Source organism: Rhincodon typus, chromosome 11 (genome assembly GCF_021869965.1).
Source record: "Rhincodon typus isolate 14 chromosome 11, sRhiTyp1.1, whole genome shotgun sequence".
In the NCBI taxonomy this organism is placed as follows: Eukaryota; Metazoa; Chordata; class Chondrichthyes; order Orectolobiformes; family Rhincodontidae; genus Rhincodon; species Rhincodon typus.
Genome location: NC_063342.1, coordinates 29,250,324 through 29,269,109, shown reverse-complemented (window position 1 = coordinate 29,269,109; position 18,786 = coordinate 29,250,324).

Genomic DNA, 18,786 nt, shown 5'->3' with positions numbered 1-18,786 from the left:
CAAAAAACATGGTCAAAACTCACTGTTTCCTGAAAATGGTACACCAGTTTGCCAGGATTTCTCCACATTTGGCAGGGAAAACTAAAACTTTAAATGGATTTCCTGAGCAAACAAAACATGGATATGGTATAGCCACCAGCAAAAAGTATGAGAAAGATAAGCACCTTACTGATATTGCACAGTTTGAGTAAGAAATACACATTGGAAAATGCATTGTATTTGGAGTAGAAAATTGTCTTACTGTAGAAATCATAGAAGGAATAATGTCTGTCAGTAATACACACCCCGGGGCAACTTTAAAACTATGCACTCTAAATGCATTGGGCCCTGATTGTGTCTCCAGTGCACTTATTTATAAATATGAAATAAAAATGCACAGCTCTTAATATTCTCAGCTTTAAAATTATACCAATGTATGAATAATTTCATTTCCATTCAGCAACATATTTCCTGAGGTGGCTGCAACTTGAGATGAGCTTAAAAATCAGGAGAACAGCCACAAATCTTCTCTTATGCCTTAGTTCTACTCAATTACAAATGTAACCTCATTTTTTCAAATCAAAAAAACTGTAATTTTTCATATCAAAAAAACAAGTGTGCTTCTTAGAATAAAAGTAATCCAGTTATTGTCACCTGTCTTGACTGATAATAAAGTAGGTTTCTGCCTAATTATTTCCCTGGCTCAGTTAATTTTGTAAGAGAAAAGTGATTGTCATCAATGATCGTAATAACACAGAAATCACTGACTGCTCCTGGCAGTAACCGCTCTCTCAATCATATTTAAAATTCTTCTGGGTTTTCAACAATTGTGCGTCAATCTCCCACACATTGCATTCCACCCCAACTTTCAACCATAGACATTGCACACACTGACCACATTCTTGTATTGAATATTATTATCCAGCTTCCATTTTGCACATGGCTCATACTTTCTATGATGCCAGTCCTCTCCACAAGGCAACTGTCAAAAAATCAAATCTGTCAATCAGTTACATCTATTTATAATGCTTTAAAATTATTATTACTTGCAGTATGCACAATCAGCTGTGCTTGTACTTACTGTCTTCTCCAATTAACATTTTCACATAAAATGTCCAACTGATTCTACAGACTGGCAATAACAGCCACTTTTCCCAGCATCTGAATAGGAGCAGGGAATATGAATCACTGAAGATTGGCAGTAGAATATAAATGGTAAAGAGAATTATACGCATGATGCATTGAATTGTGAAGTCAGATTCTGACCAAGCTTCAATTTGTCTCTTTTTTAAAACCTCTCAGCACTTTGTTTAATTTAATTGCAAAAATTATTTACATTAAATTGCAACTTGCAGATGTCACTGCTCAGCCAACTGATTTGATACCAGAATAAGTGTACAGCATTTTGCAACATTACATTGTTTAATACATGGTTGTAAACAAGGCCAGTGGCATCCAGCGTGCTCCTTACCAACAGTGAAAAAGGGCGTACACAGACAGAAAAGAAAACAGATTCTATTTGTGACTTTATGGAGGTGACTTCCAAGTAGTTAATGAGCATATCACTACATTAAGACTGACCACAGCACAGGAGGAGAATACCTGGCTCATGCTGGCTCTTGGGTAGACCAAACAAGTTGGTGTCATAGCTCTACGCTCTAAATTTCCGTAATCCCTTAAGTACTGTTCCAATTATCTTTTGCAGGCTATTATTTAATCTGTTCCCATCAATTTATCAATGCAGGCAGTACATTCAAAATGCTAAGAACTTGTTGTATAGAAGATATTTTTCATCATGTTGCCTTGATTCTTTGCTAAAACCTATAAACTCTGAGTATCAACCCTTCAGGCGTTGGAAGCACTTTCTCTTTTCTTATTCTATCCAAACATTTCAGTGTTCAATCACCTCTTCTAAATCTTCTCTTCAACTTCTCTGCTTTGCAGAAAAACCCCAGCTTCTCCAGTAGATACTAAAAATGCTATATCACTCCCAGAATGCAAATAAATTCCAGAAAGGTTTTTAAAGTTATTCATACACAATTTCTAAACTACTGGGGGTGGGTGGGATATCCAACATCCGTTGCTAGCTTGTCATGAGTTTCCAAGTAGACGTAAATTCATATGTAGATGTCATTTTACAAAGCATTTCTATGTGGAAAAAGTCAGTGTCAGGAAATACAGAATAACTATAAGATACATCTGTTAACTGATCATGGGAATGGTTGGTTTTTAAAACCATGTAGCAGACTGATGCCATACTGAACCTGTCAGTGGAACTGACATTTTAGACTGGACTACTGCTCTAAACCGCGTAGCTAAAGGCCACTCACTGGTGGTCCATGTCAGTCCCTCCTAAAATATCAGGCAGAGTACAACAGAATGCATGCAGCACAAGTAAGTGATGCAAAAATGCAGAGAATGATCAAAGGCAGTTATATGATGATCTGACTTGAAATAAATTATTAAGAGCTATGACTCTTTCCACTGGTAAATCTTTGTATGCTAGTATAGCCTTTAAAAAGATTTATAGTCGTGAGACATCATGGCTTTGAACAACTAACGTCCAAATGCATTTCATCAGGGAAATGTCGTTAAAATCTTTTCCTTCCAAGGGTAGTGAGAACCTGATTTTAAATCGACTGGTTCAGTGCAGAATTTAACATTGGACCTTCCAAATCACAATTTTCACATTTTCACACCACACAGAGCATCTGCCTGTCAAATCACCTTCATTCATTTTGCAGGCAAATCTGTAAACTTTTCAATTAATAATTTCCAATCCTTCCTGTGCAGGAGGCCCTTTGCCCAAATCAATCTGCTTGACAATTTTGAGTCCGTTAATTTTGCCTGCAGCTCTTTATCTTAGATTACGTGGGAATAATCTTTAATTTAGTACCATAGGATAAACAGTGCTACGTGAAACTTCTGTCAAAAGAATCCAGAAGTTAATCTGAGTTATCAGAAAAAAGAATTCGGAAATTGGTTCATCACTGACGTGTTAACGCAACAATTTTCCTGGTCGTCCAGGGGGATGAAATACTGTTTTTAAAAAAGGAATGACAAAAAAAATTAACATTTTAATTATATTGCACCTTTAAAGTAATAAAACTTCACTACATAACCAAAGAAAATCTAACATCAAGCTACACAAGGATATAGTAGTTCAGACTTCAAAAGCTCTCTCAAAGAGGTAAGTTTTAATATTTAGAAGAGTCTTAAAGGAGAATGGCAGATAAAGAGGTAAGAGGGGCTAAGGGGGGAAATCCAGAGATCAGGGCCTTGCCAGCTGAAGGAATAGGCAACAATGGTGGAACAGCTAAAATTGAAGATGTGCAAGGAGACAAAAATTAGACTGCAGATATCTCAGAGGGTCGAAGGAGATTACAGAGATGTGGAGGACTGAGAAAATGGAGAGATTTGAAAACAAGGATGAGAATGTTAAAATCAAAGTATTAGTCAACCAGGAAACTAAGGCAGGTCAGCAGCACAGGGTTGATAGGTGAACAGAAGTTGGCATAAGTTCACTTATAGACAATATAAGGAAGATAGAATATGGGAGGCAGACAAGGAGCAAACTGAAAAGTCTAGGGGTATCTAAAACAAGGTGAAGTTTTCAACAGCAGAACCAAAGTTACTTAGGTGAGTTTCAGTGGTTGTTGGGTGCATGGCCTGATTTAAGTATAACACACCAAGGTTCAAACAGTCTGGTTCAGCCTTAGACAATTATCCAGAAGACAGATTGTTTATGGTTAGCACTCTAGATGATGGCTTCAGTCTTCCAGTATTTACTTGAGGGGAATATCGGCTCATTCATTACTGGTTGGTGCCAAGCAGCCTGATAATTTAGAGACAGTACAGTGGTCAAGAGAAGTGGTTAAGAGATACAGCTGGGTGCTGACAGCATACATGGTGGAAAATAATGTGTTTTCAGGTCATAACACTAAAGTGCAGCATGTAGATAAGAAACAGGAAGAAATCAAGGGAAGACTTGCTTTAGGCTTATGCATTTTTACCAGTTTTAATGCAATTTTTGATCTGTTTTGGAAGACGTTATTTGAAGCCAGAACAGCTTTTAGGTTTGGTATTATTTCACTTAATATCGCCCCAGTCAGCAAACTTTAGCTGCAAGAGAGCAAAGAATAAGTTGCAGAATTGTTTTTGGCAATGTATTTTTAAACAATCTAACTTCCATGGGAATTAGGGTTTCCATTGTAAAGTGAATGGGATTAAATAAACAGACGTCTGAGTCCATTTCCTCTAATCAAAGATAACAGCAAGAGTAGAGAAGCTGCAAGAGGAGAGACAACAATGCTAACATTAAGTGACATTCAAGCGTCTCAAAAGAATTGACTTTTGAATATTCTAGTTTAAACAAGTCTTATTTTTGTCAGTCCTTTCACATGATTCCATGTTCAATTAACATCATAAAGGCAATATAGGTTCTCCAACGACTTAGTAGATAAATAGAAAAACGTTTTTGATCTCAAGCCTGCATCAACACAGAAAAATGTGCATTCACAAAATACTTTTCACAACCTCAAAACATCCCTAATGCTTTAAAAGCCAATGAATACTTTATTTTTGAATGTTTTAATGTTCTTTAATGTCATAAATCTGCAATGCAGGAGAGACAGCTGATATTTGCATATAGCAAACTTTCACAATCAGCAATGAGATGGTATTTTATTTTTAATGATAACTGAGGATTAAGTATTGGCCAGGATACCAGAGATAATGATACCACTCTTCTTCAAAATGGTGTTATGGCATCTTTTACATCCACTTGAAGGAGCAGACATTGCCTCTCCTTCATGACATATTTGACAGTATGGTGCTGTAGTCCCCACAGTAGGAACCACCTTTGAAGTCTGTGCTCAAGTCTTGAACCTGGAACTCAGACAACCTTCTGACTCAATGGCAAGACAGAATGACGGAGATATGGCTGACTGACATGACTGCAACTCGTGACAATACCAAATCTTCTTCCCACATCGGTCTCATTTCTTCAAAGTAGAAACAAAAAATTATTTGAAAACTTACTTCATAGACCCAATAAGAGACAAATGAGATGATTTTATGAGGATCTATTCCTAGTAGGGAGCCCCATTTAAATTTAATGATGGAAAATCATGAGAAATGTGTGGGCCTGTGATTTTATAATAAGCACTCTTGATGAGCAGGACTCCCTACCAGGATTGTACATTAGTAACACTGGCCTAAATTAGACAATGCAGAGAACTTCCATTGGGTACAATTTGCATACATTTTCCAAACATGAAGTTCTAACCATATTAAACATTGCAGAAGTACCTTAAAACTAGATTCTTTCAGTAGAATATTGGTGGAATCATTATCTATTAAAATATCAAAAAGGTGTATAACAAGGATCAATTTCAGGGATCAATGAGACATTAAGTCAGACTACTTTTTTAAGGCATTTTTGATTGAAACAGGTAAGCCTGTGTATTTGTAATTAAGAGGTTCAATGCCTGTTCTAGGCCCGATTGTAGAAACTGGGTCACAATGAATGGAGCACTTCCCAGGTTTGGTCATCTTAGTGCAGTGCCTCCAATAATAGGCCATTTTCTTTTTCTAGGTGTTGCCAAATGACACAGCTGTGGTGTGAAGAAGGGAAGGATTCCTTATCCAATTCAACAGCGTCTGTAATTGGTACTGTTCCTGTTCCACTCCAAACCCCCTCCCTCCCCACCCCGACCCCCCAGCACAAACATATTTATTTTAGGATCGTATTCACAAATTAAAAATAGTGTTGTGCATGAGCATATGATAGGCTCCAGTGTTAGGCCAAATAACGTAAATGAAGCCTACGCTAATAGTGCTCTACTTCTTAAAAAATGATTTATTTGAGCACATACACACGGGGGCCAAATCACAAACTGCCTCTGTTTGAACTGGGAGGGTTCAGGCAGTTTACCAGGAACATTACTGGGAGCCAAATTTCAGTTTGATCTCACAGTTCAGATACGTTGAAAGCCACCCAAAAAAAACAATTTTAATCCCACAAGCCTGAGAGACAGCATGAATATGTTTCTTGCAATATAGTGAGACAATTACTTTTCTCATGCTTAAAAACCTGATCATGTATTCTCAAACTTTTTGGTTGAACATTCCCTTTTCAAATAGATTAGCAATCAAAGCCCCCAGCCTAATTTGTAATGCAATACTTATAACAGGAAAATCCTGCTTGTAAAGTGTGCTTTCATAATGCTTTTAGGAAAACAGGTAATTACTTATAGTAGCAATCTGAGAACTATTTCACCGATACAGACAGTGGCGAGACATAACAGATAAACTGCAGATAAAGGATAACTTGGCTGCACTGACAAAACAGCTTTTAGGTTTAGTATTATTTCATTTATTATTGCTCCAGTCAGCAAACCTCAGCTGCAAGAGAGCAAAGAATAAGCTTTTAATGTGGTTGAAGATTGGCATTTAATATTATGCATACCCGATCATCATACCTAAACATAAAACTATTGGCCAAATGATTATTAACACCAGTTAAATCACATGTACATGTTTAATAGGCTCAAAACATGTTATTATTCAAATATTAAATAACTTCCCATTAATATATGGGTTTTCTTGCCTCTAATTTTACTCACAGGGTCTTAAAAGAAGTGAAAAGTCTTGAACAAAAGTGGCTACTAAGATAGCTGATATAATGGTTTTAATTTTCCAGAAATTGCTTGATTCGGGGCAAGTTCCATTAGATTGGAAAAAAGCAAATGCAAGTCCTTTGCTCATTAAAGAAGACAAAAAAGGGAGGAAACTACAGGTCAGTTGGCATAACGTGTCATAGGGAAACAGAAGCCATTCTTTTAAGTTATAACGGGGCACTTTGATAAATTCAAGGTAATCACCAGAGTCAGCACTGTTTTGTGAAAAGGAGATCATGCTGAAACAACTCATTGCAGTTTTTTGAGGAAGTAACGTATGCTGTGAATAACGGGTAACCAGTTAGTGCACTTGTATACCGCAATACAGTGAAAAGTGTTTTGAGTGCTATACAAGCACATCATACCATACAAAGCGCATCAGGTAGCGGAAGAGAGTGCAGAATACAACATCACAGCTGCAGAGAAGGTGCAGGGAGAGATCAGAATTAACATTTGAGAGGTCTGTTCAAAGGTCTGATAACAGTGGGGAAGAAGCTGTTCTTGAATCTATTCGTAAGAGTACTCAAACTATCACATATTATGCCCAACGGAATAGGGTAGAAGAGTGTAAGACTGTGGTGGGAGGTGTCTTTAATTATTCCGGTTGCTTTCCTGAGGCAGCAGTAAGTATAGATGGAGTCGATGGATGGAAGGCTGGTTTGAGAGATGGACTGGGCTGCATTCACAACTCTCTAGTTTCTTGCGGTCTTGGGAACAGCAGTTCCTGTGCCATGCTGTGATGTATCCAGATAGGATGCTTTATATGGTGCATCTATAAAAATTGCCACACATCTTTATGGACATGCTGAATTTCCTTAGGCTTGTGAGGAAGCAGAGACGTCATTGTGCTTTCTTGACCATGTCGACATGGATGGACCAGAACAGATTGCTGGCAATCACTACTCCCAGGAACCTGATGTTTTCAACCATCTCCGCCTCAGCACCAATGATGCAGCCAGGGACGTGCCGTCCTCTCTACTTCCTGAGTCAATGACCAGCTGTTTTGTTTTGCTGATGTTTATGGAGAGGTTGTTGTCTTACACCATGCTGCTAAGCACTTAATCCCTTTCCCGTATTCTATCTCATCATGGTTTCACATCTGACCTACAATGGTAGTGTCATCAACAAATCTGTAAATGGAGTTGGGGTGGAATTTGGCTACGTAGTCATGAGTGTAGAAGGAGTACAGTAGGGGGCCAAATATGCAGACTTGCAGGGCGTTAGTGTTGAAGACTATCGTGGTTGTGTTGTTGCCTATTCTTATTGATTGCAGTCTGTGGTCAAGAAGTTGAAGATCCAGTTACAGATGGGGGAGCTGAGACCTAGGTCTCGGCCTTTGGAGAGGAGCTTGATTGGAATTATGGTGTTGAAGATGGAGCTGTAGTCAATAAGTAGGGTCCTGAAGTAGGACCCAAAACGTTGACTGCTCCTTTCCTCCAGATGCTGCCTGGCTTGCTGTGTTCTTCCAGCCTCCTGTTTGTCTACCTTGGATTCCAGCATCTGCAGCTTTTTTGTCCCTATCCTTCTTATCCAGATGTTTCAGGGATGAATGTAGGGCCAGGGAGTTGGCAACTGTCGTGGACCTGTTTCGCCGATAGGCATATTGCAAAGGATCAAGGCAATCCGGTAGGTTGGAATTGATGAGACCCATAGCTAACCTCTCGAAGCACTTCATTATTATGGAAGTTGGAGCCCCTGGGTGGTAGGCATTGAGGCATGCTGCATAAAAAACTTTTCTTTGGCACCAGGATGATGGTGGTCTCTCGAGGCAGATGGGGACTTTAGATCGAGGTAAGGTGGGGTTAAAGACATCAGCAAACACTTGTGCCAGCTGGTCCACATGCAATCGGAGTGCAAGGCTGAGGACACCATTGTGCCAGTTGCTTTCCGTGGGTTCACTCCCAAGAAAGGGCGATCTAACGTTTGCAGTGATGCCTATGTGCACCGGTACATCCGAGGCTGTTGGGACAGACGGTATCATTTCACTGACCTTCTGTTCAAAGCAAGAATAGATTGTATTGAAATCATTGGGTAGGGATGTGCTGTTGCCTGTAATTCTGTTCGACTTCGCTTTGTAGCCCATAATGTTGGGTAGGCCCTTGCCACAAATGACGCGCAGTTAGTCTGGGTCTCAAGCTTAATTTGGTATTGCCTCTTGGCATTTCTGATGGCTTTACGAAGCTCGTACCTGGATTTCCTGTATAGGTCAGAGTCGCCCAACTTGAATGCCTCAGACCTGGACTTCAGTTTGGAGTGAATCTCCCGGTTCATCCATGGTTTCCGGTTGGTGAACACTTGGATTAACTTTTTCAGCACACAGTCTTCTACACACTTACTAATGAAGTCTGTAATGCTAGTGGCACACTTGTTTAGGTTGGCCACTAATTTCTTGAATATTATCCAGCTGACTGACACTAAGCATTCCGTAGAAGCCCTTCTGTTACCTCAGACCAACACAATGCTACTTTCTGTATTGGGTCCTCATTTTTCAGTTTCTGCTTGTAAGGCAGGAGCAGCAGCACAGCATTGTGATCTGATTTTCCAGAAGGTGAAAAGGGGAAGGAGCAGTAGGCGTCTTTAATGGTTACATAGCAACGTTCAAGCATGTTCAGACATCTGGTGGAACAAGAGACGTGTTGATGGTATTTTAGTAGAACATTGAGGGTGACCTGGTTGAAGTCACCAGCTTCAGTTAACATGGCCTTGGAGTATCCGGTCTCAAAGAACAAAGAGCAAAAGAACAAAGAAAATTACAGCACAGGAACAGGCCCTTCGGCCCTCCATGCCTGCGCCGATCCAGATCCTCTATCTAAACCTGTCGCCTATTTTCCAAGGATCTGAATCCCCCTGCTCCCTGCCCATTCATGTATCTGTCGAAATGACGCTATCGTGCACGCCTCTACCACCTCCGCTGGCAACGCATTCCAGGCACCCACCACCCTCTGTGTAAAGAACCTTCCACGCATATTTCCCTTAAAGTTTTCCCCTCTCACCTTGAAATCATGGCCCTTAGTAATTGAGTCCCCCACTCTGGGAAAAAGCTTCTTGCTATCCACCCTGTCTATACTTCTCATGATTTTGTAGACTTCAATCAGGTTTCCCCTCAACCTCCATCTTTCTTATGTAAATAATCCTAATCTACTCAACCTCTCTTCATAGCTAGCGCCCTCCATACCAGGCAACATCCTGGTGAACCTCCTCTGCACCCTCTCCAAAGAATCCACATCCTTTTGGTAATGTGGCAAACAGAACTGTACGCAGTATTCCAAATGTGGTCGAACCAAAGTGCGATACAACTGTAACATCACCTGCCAACTCTTGTACTCAATACCCTGTCCGATAAATGAAAGCATGCCATATGCCTTCTTGACCACTCTAGCGACCTGCGTTGCCACCTTCAGGGTACAATGGACCTGAACACCCAGATCTCTCTGTGCATCAATTTTCCCCAGGACTTTTCAATTTACCATATAGTTTGTTCTTGAATTGGATCTTCCAAAATACCACCTCGCATTTGCCTGGATTGAACTCCATCCGTCATTTCTCCACCCAACTGTCCAATCTATCTATATTCTGCTGCATTCTCCGACAGTCCCCTTCACTATCTGCTACTCCACCAATCTCAGTGTCATCTGCAAACTTGCTAATCAGACCATCTATACCTTCCTCCAGATCATTTATGTATATCACAAACAACAGTGGTCCCAACACGGATCCCTGTGGAACACCACTGGTCACAGTTCTCCATTTTGAGAAACTCCCTTCCACTACAACTCTCTGTCTCCTGTTGCCCAGCCAGTTCTCTATCCATCTAGCTAGTACACCCTGGACCCCATGCGACTTCACTTTCTCCATCAGCCTACCATGGGGAACATTATCAAATGCCTTACTGAAGTCCATGTATATGACAACCACAACCCTTCCCTCATCTATCGACTTTGTCACTTCCTCAAAGAATTCTATAAAGTTGGTAAGCCACGACCTTCCCTGCAAAAAACCATGCTGCCTATCACTAATAAGCCCATTTTCTTCCAAATGTAAATAGATCCTAGCCCTCAGTATCTTCTCCAGCAGCTTCCCCGTCACTGACATCAGGATCACCGGTCTATAATTTCCTGGATTATCCTTGCTACCCTTCTTAAACAAGGGGACAACATTAGCAATTCTCCAGTCCTCCGGGACCTCACCCATGCTCAAGGATGCTGCAAAGATATCTGTTAAGGCCCCAGCTATTTCCTCTCTCGTGTCCCTCTGTAACCTGGGGTAGATCCCATCCGGACCTGGGGACTTGTCCACTCTAATGCCTTTTAGAATACCCAACACCTCCCCCCTCCTTATGCCGACTTGACCGAGAGTAATCAAACATCTATCCCTAACCTCAATATCCGTCATGTCCCTCTCCTCGGTGAATACCGACGCAAAGTACTCATTAAGAATCTCACGCATTTTCTCTGACTCCTCGCATAACTTCCCGCCTTTGTCCTTGAGTGGGCCAACCCTTTTTCTAGTTACCCTCTTGCTCCTTATGTACGAATAAAAGGCTTTGGGATTTTCCTTAACCCTGTTTACTAAAGGTATTTCATGACCACTTTTAGCGCTCTTAATTCCTCGTTTCAGATTGGCCCTACTTTCCCGATATTCTTCCAAAGCTTCGTCTGTTTTCAGTTGCCTAGACCTTATGTATGCGTCCTTTTTCCTCTTTGCTAGTCTCACAATTTCACCTGTCATCCATGGTTCCCTAATCTTGCCCTTTCTATCCCTCATTTTCACAGGGACATGTCTGTCCTGCACTCTAATCAACCTCTCTTTAAAAGCCTCCCACATATCAAGTGTGGATTTACCCTCAAACAGCTGCTCCCAATCCACATTCCCCAGCTCCTGACGACTTTTGCTATAGTTGGCCTTCCCCCAGTTTAGCACTCTTCCTTTAGGACCACTCTCGTCTTTGTCCATGAGTACTGTAAAACTTACGGAATTGTGATCACTATTCCCAAAGTAATCCCCTACTGGAACTTCAACCACCTGGCCGGGCTCATTCCCCAAAACCAGGTCCAGTATGGTCCCTTCCTGAGTTGGACTATTTACATACTGCTCTAGAAAACCCTCCTGGATGCTCCTTACTAACTTTGCTTCATCTAAACCCCTAATGCTAAGTGAATCCTAGTCAATGTTGGGAAAATTAAAATCTCCCATCACCACCACTCTGTTGCTCCCACATCTTTCCATAATCTGTCTACATATTTGTACCTCTCGCTCGCTGTTGGGAAGCCTGTAGTACAGCCATGACACTGTTACCGCACCCTTGCTATTTCTGAGCTCTGCCTATATTGCCTCACTGCTGGAGTCCTCCATAGTGCCCTCCTTCAGCACAGCTGTGATATCCTCTTTGACCAGTAATGCAACTCCTCCACCCCTTTTACCTCCCTCTCTATCCCACCTGAAGCATCTATATCCTGGGATATTTAGTTGTCAATCTTGTCCTTCCCTCAACCAAGTCTCAGTAATAGCAATAACATCATACTGCCATCATAATCCAAGCCCTAAGTTCATCTGCCTTACCTATTATACTTCTCGCATTAAAACAAATGCACGTCAGACCACCTGTCCCTTTGCGTTCATCATATGCTCTCTGCCTACTCTTCCCCTTAGTCACACTGACTTCATTATCTAGTTCCTTACAGGCTTTAGTTACTACCTCCTTACTGTCCACTAACCTCCTCATTTGGTTCCCATCCCCCTGCCACATTAGTTTAAACCCTCCCCAACAGCATTAGCAAAACCACCCCCTAGGACATTGGTTCCGGTCCTGCCCAGGTGTAGACTGTCCGATTTGTAATAGTCCCACCTCCCCCAGAACTGGTCCCAATGTCCCAAAAATCTGAACCCCTCCCTCCTGCACCATCTCTCAAGCCACTCATTTATCCTGCCTATTCTTTAATTTCTACTCTTGACTAGTACGTGGCACTGGTCGCAATCCTGAGATTACTACCTCTGAGGTCCTACTTTTTAACTTGGCTCCTAACTCCCTAAATTCTGCTTGTAGGACGTCATTCTGTTTATTACCTATATCATTGGTACCTATATGCACTACGACAGCTGGCTGTTCACCCTCCGCCTTCAGAATGTCCTGCAGTCGATCTGAGACATCCCTGACCCGTGCACCTGGGAGGCAACATACCATTCAGGAATCTCTTTTTCAACCACAGAACCGCCTATCTACTCCCCTTACAATCGAATCCCCTATGACTATAGCCCTTCCACTCTTTTTCCCGCCCTTCTGTACAGCAGAACCAGCCACGGTGCCATGAACCTGGCTACTGCTACCTTCCCCTGGTGAGCCATCTCCCCCAACAGTATCCAAAACAGTGTACTTGTTTTGGAGGGAGATGACCGCAGGGGACACTGCACTGCTTTCCTGCTTTTTCTCTGCCTTTTGGTCACCCATTCCCGGTCTCAAGAACGTTTGTAGCATTATAGCAAATACAATCTTCAACTTCTATATGGGGTGGAATGTAAACCATTGTCAGGATAGCAGCGGCAGGTGGTACGAACAGCACTTCACTAAGATATTCTAGGTCCAGGGAGTAGTAACTTGCCACATCCACTATATCTGAGCACTAGGTGTTGTTGATCAGGAAGCAGACCCACCATCTCTTGCCTCACTCAAGGACACTGAGTGGTCTATTTGGTGAACTCAGAAACCCTCAGAATGTACGGGACAGTCACAGGTGGCAGGAGTGAGCCATGTCTTTATGAAACACAGCACAACAGTAGTCCCTCTCAATCCTCTTTGGAAGGTGAGCCTAGCCTTGAGGTCATCCATTTTGTTTCCAGTCGCTTGGTTGTTTGCCAGCAGTTATGTTGGGGAAGAGCTCTTGAAACTCTGTAGTTTCAGTCTCACCTGCAGTCCAGTACATCTCCCACGTTTCCTGGGTAAGTGGCTGATCCTAGTCAATCCCGGGTGTCGATGAGGGACGTCTGCTATTTCGGGAGGCATGTGCACTCCTGATGGGCTCCTGGGCACTAGCCACAGCCTTGAGCATTTTGGGTCAGGTGGGGTGAGTCTTATGGTCAGTTCAGTCAGGCTTCCTCAATGTTGGGTCACCATGGGGTCAGGTCTTGTTCACGCACTGGTCAGGCCTAGGTTCTGGGTTTCCACCCGGAACAAGTGGATGGCTATAAGGAAAGGTTACACAGGCTAGGTCTTGAGTTTAGAAGTGTCAGAAGTGACTTAATTGAAACATTAAAAGGCAACCATTTGGGAACCTGACTAAGTGGTGTTTAAAAAAAGTGGGAGAATCTCGTACTAAGGGTCATAATTTTAAAAATAAGGGGTCACGCGTTTAAAACAGAGATGAGGAAACATTTTTTCCCTGCCTCAAAGACAGGGAATGTAGAGTTTTTAAATATTTTAAGAAAGAGGTAGATAGATTCTTGATAACCAAGTGGAAGAAGATCATCAGGGATATGATGGGGTTAAGATCAGGTCAGCTATGATCTTAACAAATGGCAGAGCAAGTATGAAGGGCTGTGTGGCCTACTCTTGCACCCTGTTCATAAACTTGTACAAACATCCTCCCACAAGTTTCACTCCATCCCCTCTAATTAACAATTAATTCAGGTTTATTGCTACATATTCTATTCCATCTTCAACTTCTCGCATTTAGCAGGTGGTCCAGAGTTTTCATTATTATTTCAGAAGATGTTCTCATAATCATAAAATGTTCTATTTGGGCATGGATGATCTTGAACTTGCTTCATCTGTGAACCATTTCAGACATGTTGCTTCACACTGGGTTCATCTCAATCGAATGCTAGTGAACACAGGTTATTGTTCCACAATGAGATAAAATTCCAGCAGTTCCTCCATTCAGGCCCATCAGCTATAATGAACATATATAATCTCTACTGATTCACTGACTCCAGGTTGACTCTTCCTGTTAGGTCCCTTATCCATAGCTGCTTCCTCCACCTCAATTTTGGCAACTGTGGTGCACCATGCCTCCATTTTACTAAGTAGCCTGCTGTACCTGATGAGAATGCTCTTCATCTGCAAGTCCTTTGAACTCTATGATAGTGATGCTGTATCGTTATCCTAATGAAGTTTTAGATTTTGTATTACGGATTAAAGTTTCAACATATATTCAATAGCAATTCTGTATCTCTGTACTGCCTGATGGGAGACATGCCTGCCCTCCTTTTTAACTATAAAAATGACTGTTTCCCTATGCAGCTATGATGGAAGTTTCCTGCTTCTTCAAGGGTAAAAAGGATGTTTCCTCACCATTCACAGCCTAAAACACAATGCATGTCCCCTTACACAATTTTTTAAGTAAACTTCTGTGACTAGTGTCTTAAAGTTTCCTACCAAAATTGTGATTTAATGCAAGAAACCCCCAGTCCTGTCACTATCTTAAAATGCTATCTTCTATTAGAAACTTTTCTCAATTTCTTATTTTGTTTTTAAAATTGCTCTTTAGTCACCTTAAACATACTCTGACTTCTCTGACACTACAGCTTTAGGTTAAATCACTTTTCTGGCCCTTGCTCTGTCTACTATAATCATGTCTCATGAAGCATGCTCATAAGGGTGGCACTGTTCATTTTGAAGGATAAGCAGTCCTTTGCTTCTATCCATTCCAATCTGGTTTTTTTAAGTTTTTCTCTTTTGCCCATAGGGATTTCTAACTTCACTCATGGAGCTCCAAATTTCTACCATAGAAGTTTACTCTCTAGAGACTCTAACAAATGAATGAGAATAGTTTTTAACAGTCTTTCTCAACACGCTGTTTTTTTTCCTGCGCTTCATACCAGCTTAGAAGTAAAGGTTTTCTTCTGAGTGCTGCGTTTGCCCTGCTTACTGCTACTGCTCATGCCTTTTTTGAAGTGGCAATGTTTCTAAAGTGCTGGACTAATTTTTCTGTGAAAACCCTTTTTTCCCCCCAAGTTGACTGGATTGTTTTACCTAACAACGCCCATCGCTGATCAACATACTGCATGATGCAGTACAAACCAATTGTGGTCAGGGTGAAGGACTGCCACAAATCTTACTTTCTAGGTTGAGGCTAATGGTCTATCTAATTAGCATTATTAGAGGATAAACTATTGAGTCCTAATGAGGAGAGGCACTTATCTTACAGAAGATTTAGTTTATTACATGATAACAATGGCCACAAATTGTATTAAACTATAAGGAGCCAGAGATAACGTATCTGTGTCCATTGGAACCTCCCACTAGACAAATGGACCATAGTGCCAAATTTGAGTTGGGAATGCACATTTTTACTTCCTTCTTTCCCATCCTGCTTTTGTCTTTTACTCCCTCACAGCCACTGGAGAAATTATTTTGCAGACCCCTGGAAAATTTCCACTGGCTTCAGCTTGGGAAGCATTAACGCAAGCAACTACAGCAAACCTTGTATTAACCAGCACCTGAGACCAGGAGTGTGCCATTTGATCAAATATTCTGGGTAATCAAGAGGTCCACATAATCAATGTAAAAACACACTAAGTAATAAAAACATAATGCAGGGTGTATACACATCACTGTTATCCTTTATTTATGGCATTAATCACATAATAATGCAACTTTGCCTTAAATAAAACTTACAGGCAGAGAGCCTTCTTACTCCCACCCTCAATTGACTACTTGGACATCACAGTAGATTGTGCATTTGAGAAGAAATTGGCTGGAAGTTGAATCAACTTTGATATTTTATGTGGCCATTCAATTGAACAATAGGTATAATTACACATAAATAAATTCAAAAACTATAATAATTTGACAGATTAATAAAGTAAACTTTGTAGTATTTGAGGTATTAAATTTTGGTGGTTTTATCAAGAGTACTGGTTCATAAAGGTCATAAGGTGCTGGTTAAAACAAAGTTTGCTGTAACTTCACAATTCTTCTTGGATGTCAATTATTGATGTCTGAGGAAAACCGGATATTTTCATTATTAGAAGACTGGCTACTTGAAGATCTACAAAGTGTTTTTTTGAGAAAGGAGCTTTTCCATAACATTTGAGAACATAACCATTGTCTTAAGCTATTTTTTTTGATGTGGAGGTGTCGATGTTGGACATTTTTTTAATATCAGAGACAGAGGTAGCTCAGGGAGAAATAGAGACAGAAATATTGAGTTACCATTCTGGCTGTACCATTTATAATTAAAAGTTGTAAGCAGCTTTAATGCAGAAAATGTATTTTCCTCAGATTAATTGTCAAATTTAAAAAATGTGATTTTTGCTCAGCCGAAAAATAATTTGCTCTTCTAAATTATATGAAAAAAATTAAATTAAAAACCTTTTTGGTATTTATATCTGACATAAAATTAAGTATTTTTTGAAAATCTGCAGCAAGTAAATTTAGCTGAAAGTAACCGTGATGAAGTTATTTTGTCCTGATTTTTTTGAAGAGAGGTTGTAAGGCAGAGGCATTGAGTAGTCTACCAGAACCACTAGAGTAAACAGCTTGGGAGGCATTAGGTTTTTTTTTTGAACAGCCTGAATGGATGTGGACAGCTTTCATAGATCAGGATTTCTGGATTTTGATTTTGTCAGTAGCATCAGAAGCTATTAGGGCGTCAACAGTGTTGGTAGCTCCAGTGAACGTCTCCTGGCCGCTACTCTCTGAATTTTGTCTTGACAGCTTTTCCTCCTGGATTGGAGAACTGCATGCAAGAATCTATGTCTGAATTTGCCTTTTTGCCAAAGGGTGTGTTTATGGGACGTTACTATATTGGAACAGTTAATTAGTAATAATTACTGTATCTATCATTCGGTTAAGTTCTCCAATAGCGTTGTTATTCTAAATTCCCCTTTCTTTGGCTATATTTCAACCACAGTGTTTAAATGAATTGTGTTTTGCTTAATTTCGAGTAGTTTAACCAGTCGCACTGCATCAAGAACAGGCACATCACATTTGCCTTTAAAAGTAAGAAAACGTTAGGGTCTAGGCTACTTTCTTAAAATCTTTGGAGGGGATCAGGTCTGGTCCATAAACAGTGACAGAAAACAAACACTCTGTATGGTGAATGGTGGACTACCCACAGTAGTGCCAAACTCAGAAGTGTTTCCTAATGCTAGGGTTGTTTCTTTACAAATCTGTTCAAGGCCATTACCTTCTCTGTCGTAAAACCTTAGAAACATCTTCACTGCTCTGCCAACCCTGCAGGACTACAAGCCCTTGAAAGACTCAATACCTCCTTCCTTTATCTGTTACTAAATGTCATGGTCTTTCCTCCCAAGTACTGGCAAGTGTCCAGTCCTGGTATCCACCTGACAAATTGTCTGCCATATTGTTATGTATCCTGGGCTTTGAGAAAAAAAAGCTGAGCACCAGCACTAGCACATAGCAGTATAAAGGAGAGATGTGGTGCACAAAATAAGTGTTATGTTGTGATTATGGTACAAATCAGTAGCTTTTAAAATGAAGTTTAAACTCCTAGTTACTCACACAAAGAACACGTCACAGGATGTGGGATGAACATTCCCTGCACAAGAGTCAAACAAAATAGATACTAACCTAACAAAATAAAACCTTGATGCTGGAAACCGAAACAAAAAATGCTGCAGAAACTCATCAGTGGTCAGAGAATGTGTTAATGCTTTGAATCCAACAATACTTTTCTTCAGAACCAAAAGGGGATGGAAAATGCTTCTTTTTTCAGCTGTTGACAGAGGAGTGGAAAGGAAGAGCAAATAGGGCAGATGGTGATGGTTCCCGAAGCAAAGGGCAATGGAAGTGCTAATGGTGGTAAAGGAATAATAGAGATGCAAAATAGGTGTAGATGGCAAATGTTGACAGCAAAATCAACAGGGCACAAACAAGCTATGGTGGGGGGAGGGGTGAGGCGTGCTTACATTTTCACCCCCTTTAGAATGTGGAGTGTTGGATCATTTAGTCTAGTAACCTATTTAAGTTTATTTTGTCTCCCTGTGGAAGATTTTTTTTTCAGGTTTGTTAATTGTAGACAAACTCCATCTCCAATATGTAATAATTCATACAAAAGGTATAAATCAAAATAGGAGATCAGGAGACAACAAGGTGCAGGGCTGGATGAACACAGCAGGCCAAGCAGCATCATAGGAGCAGAGAGGCTGACGTTTCGGGCCTAGACCCTTC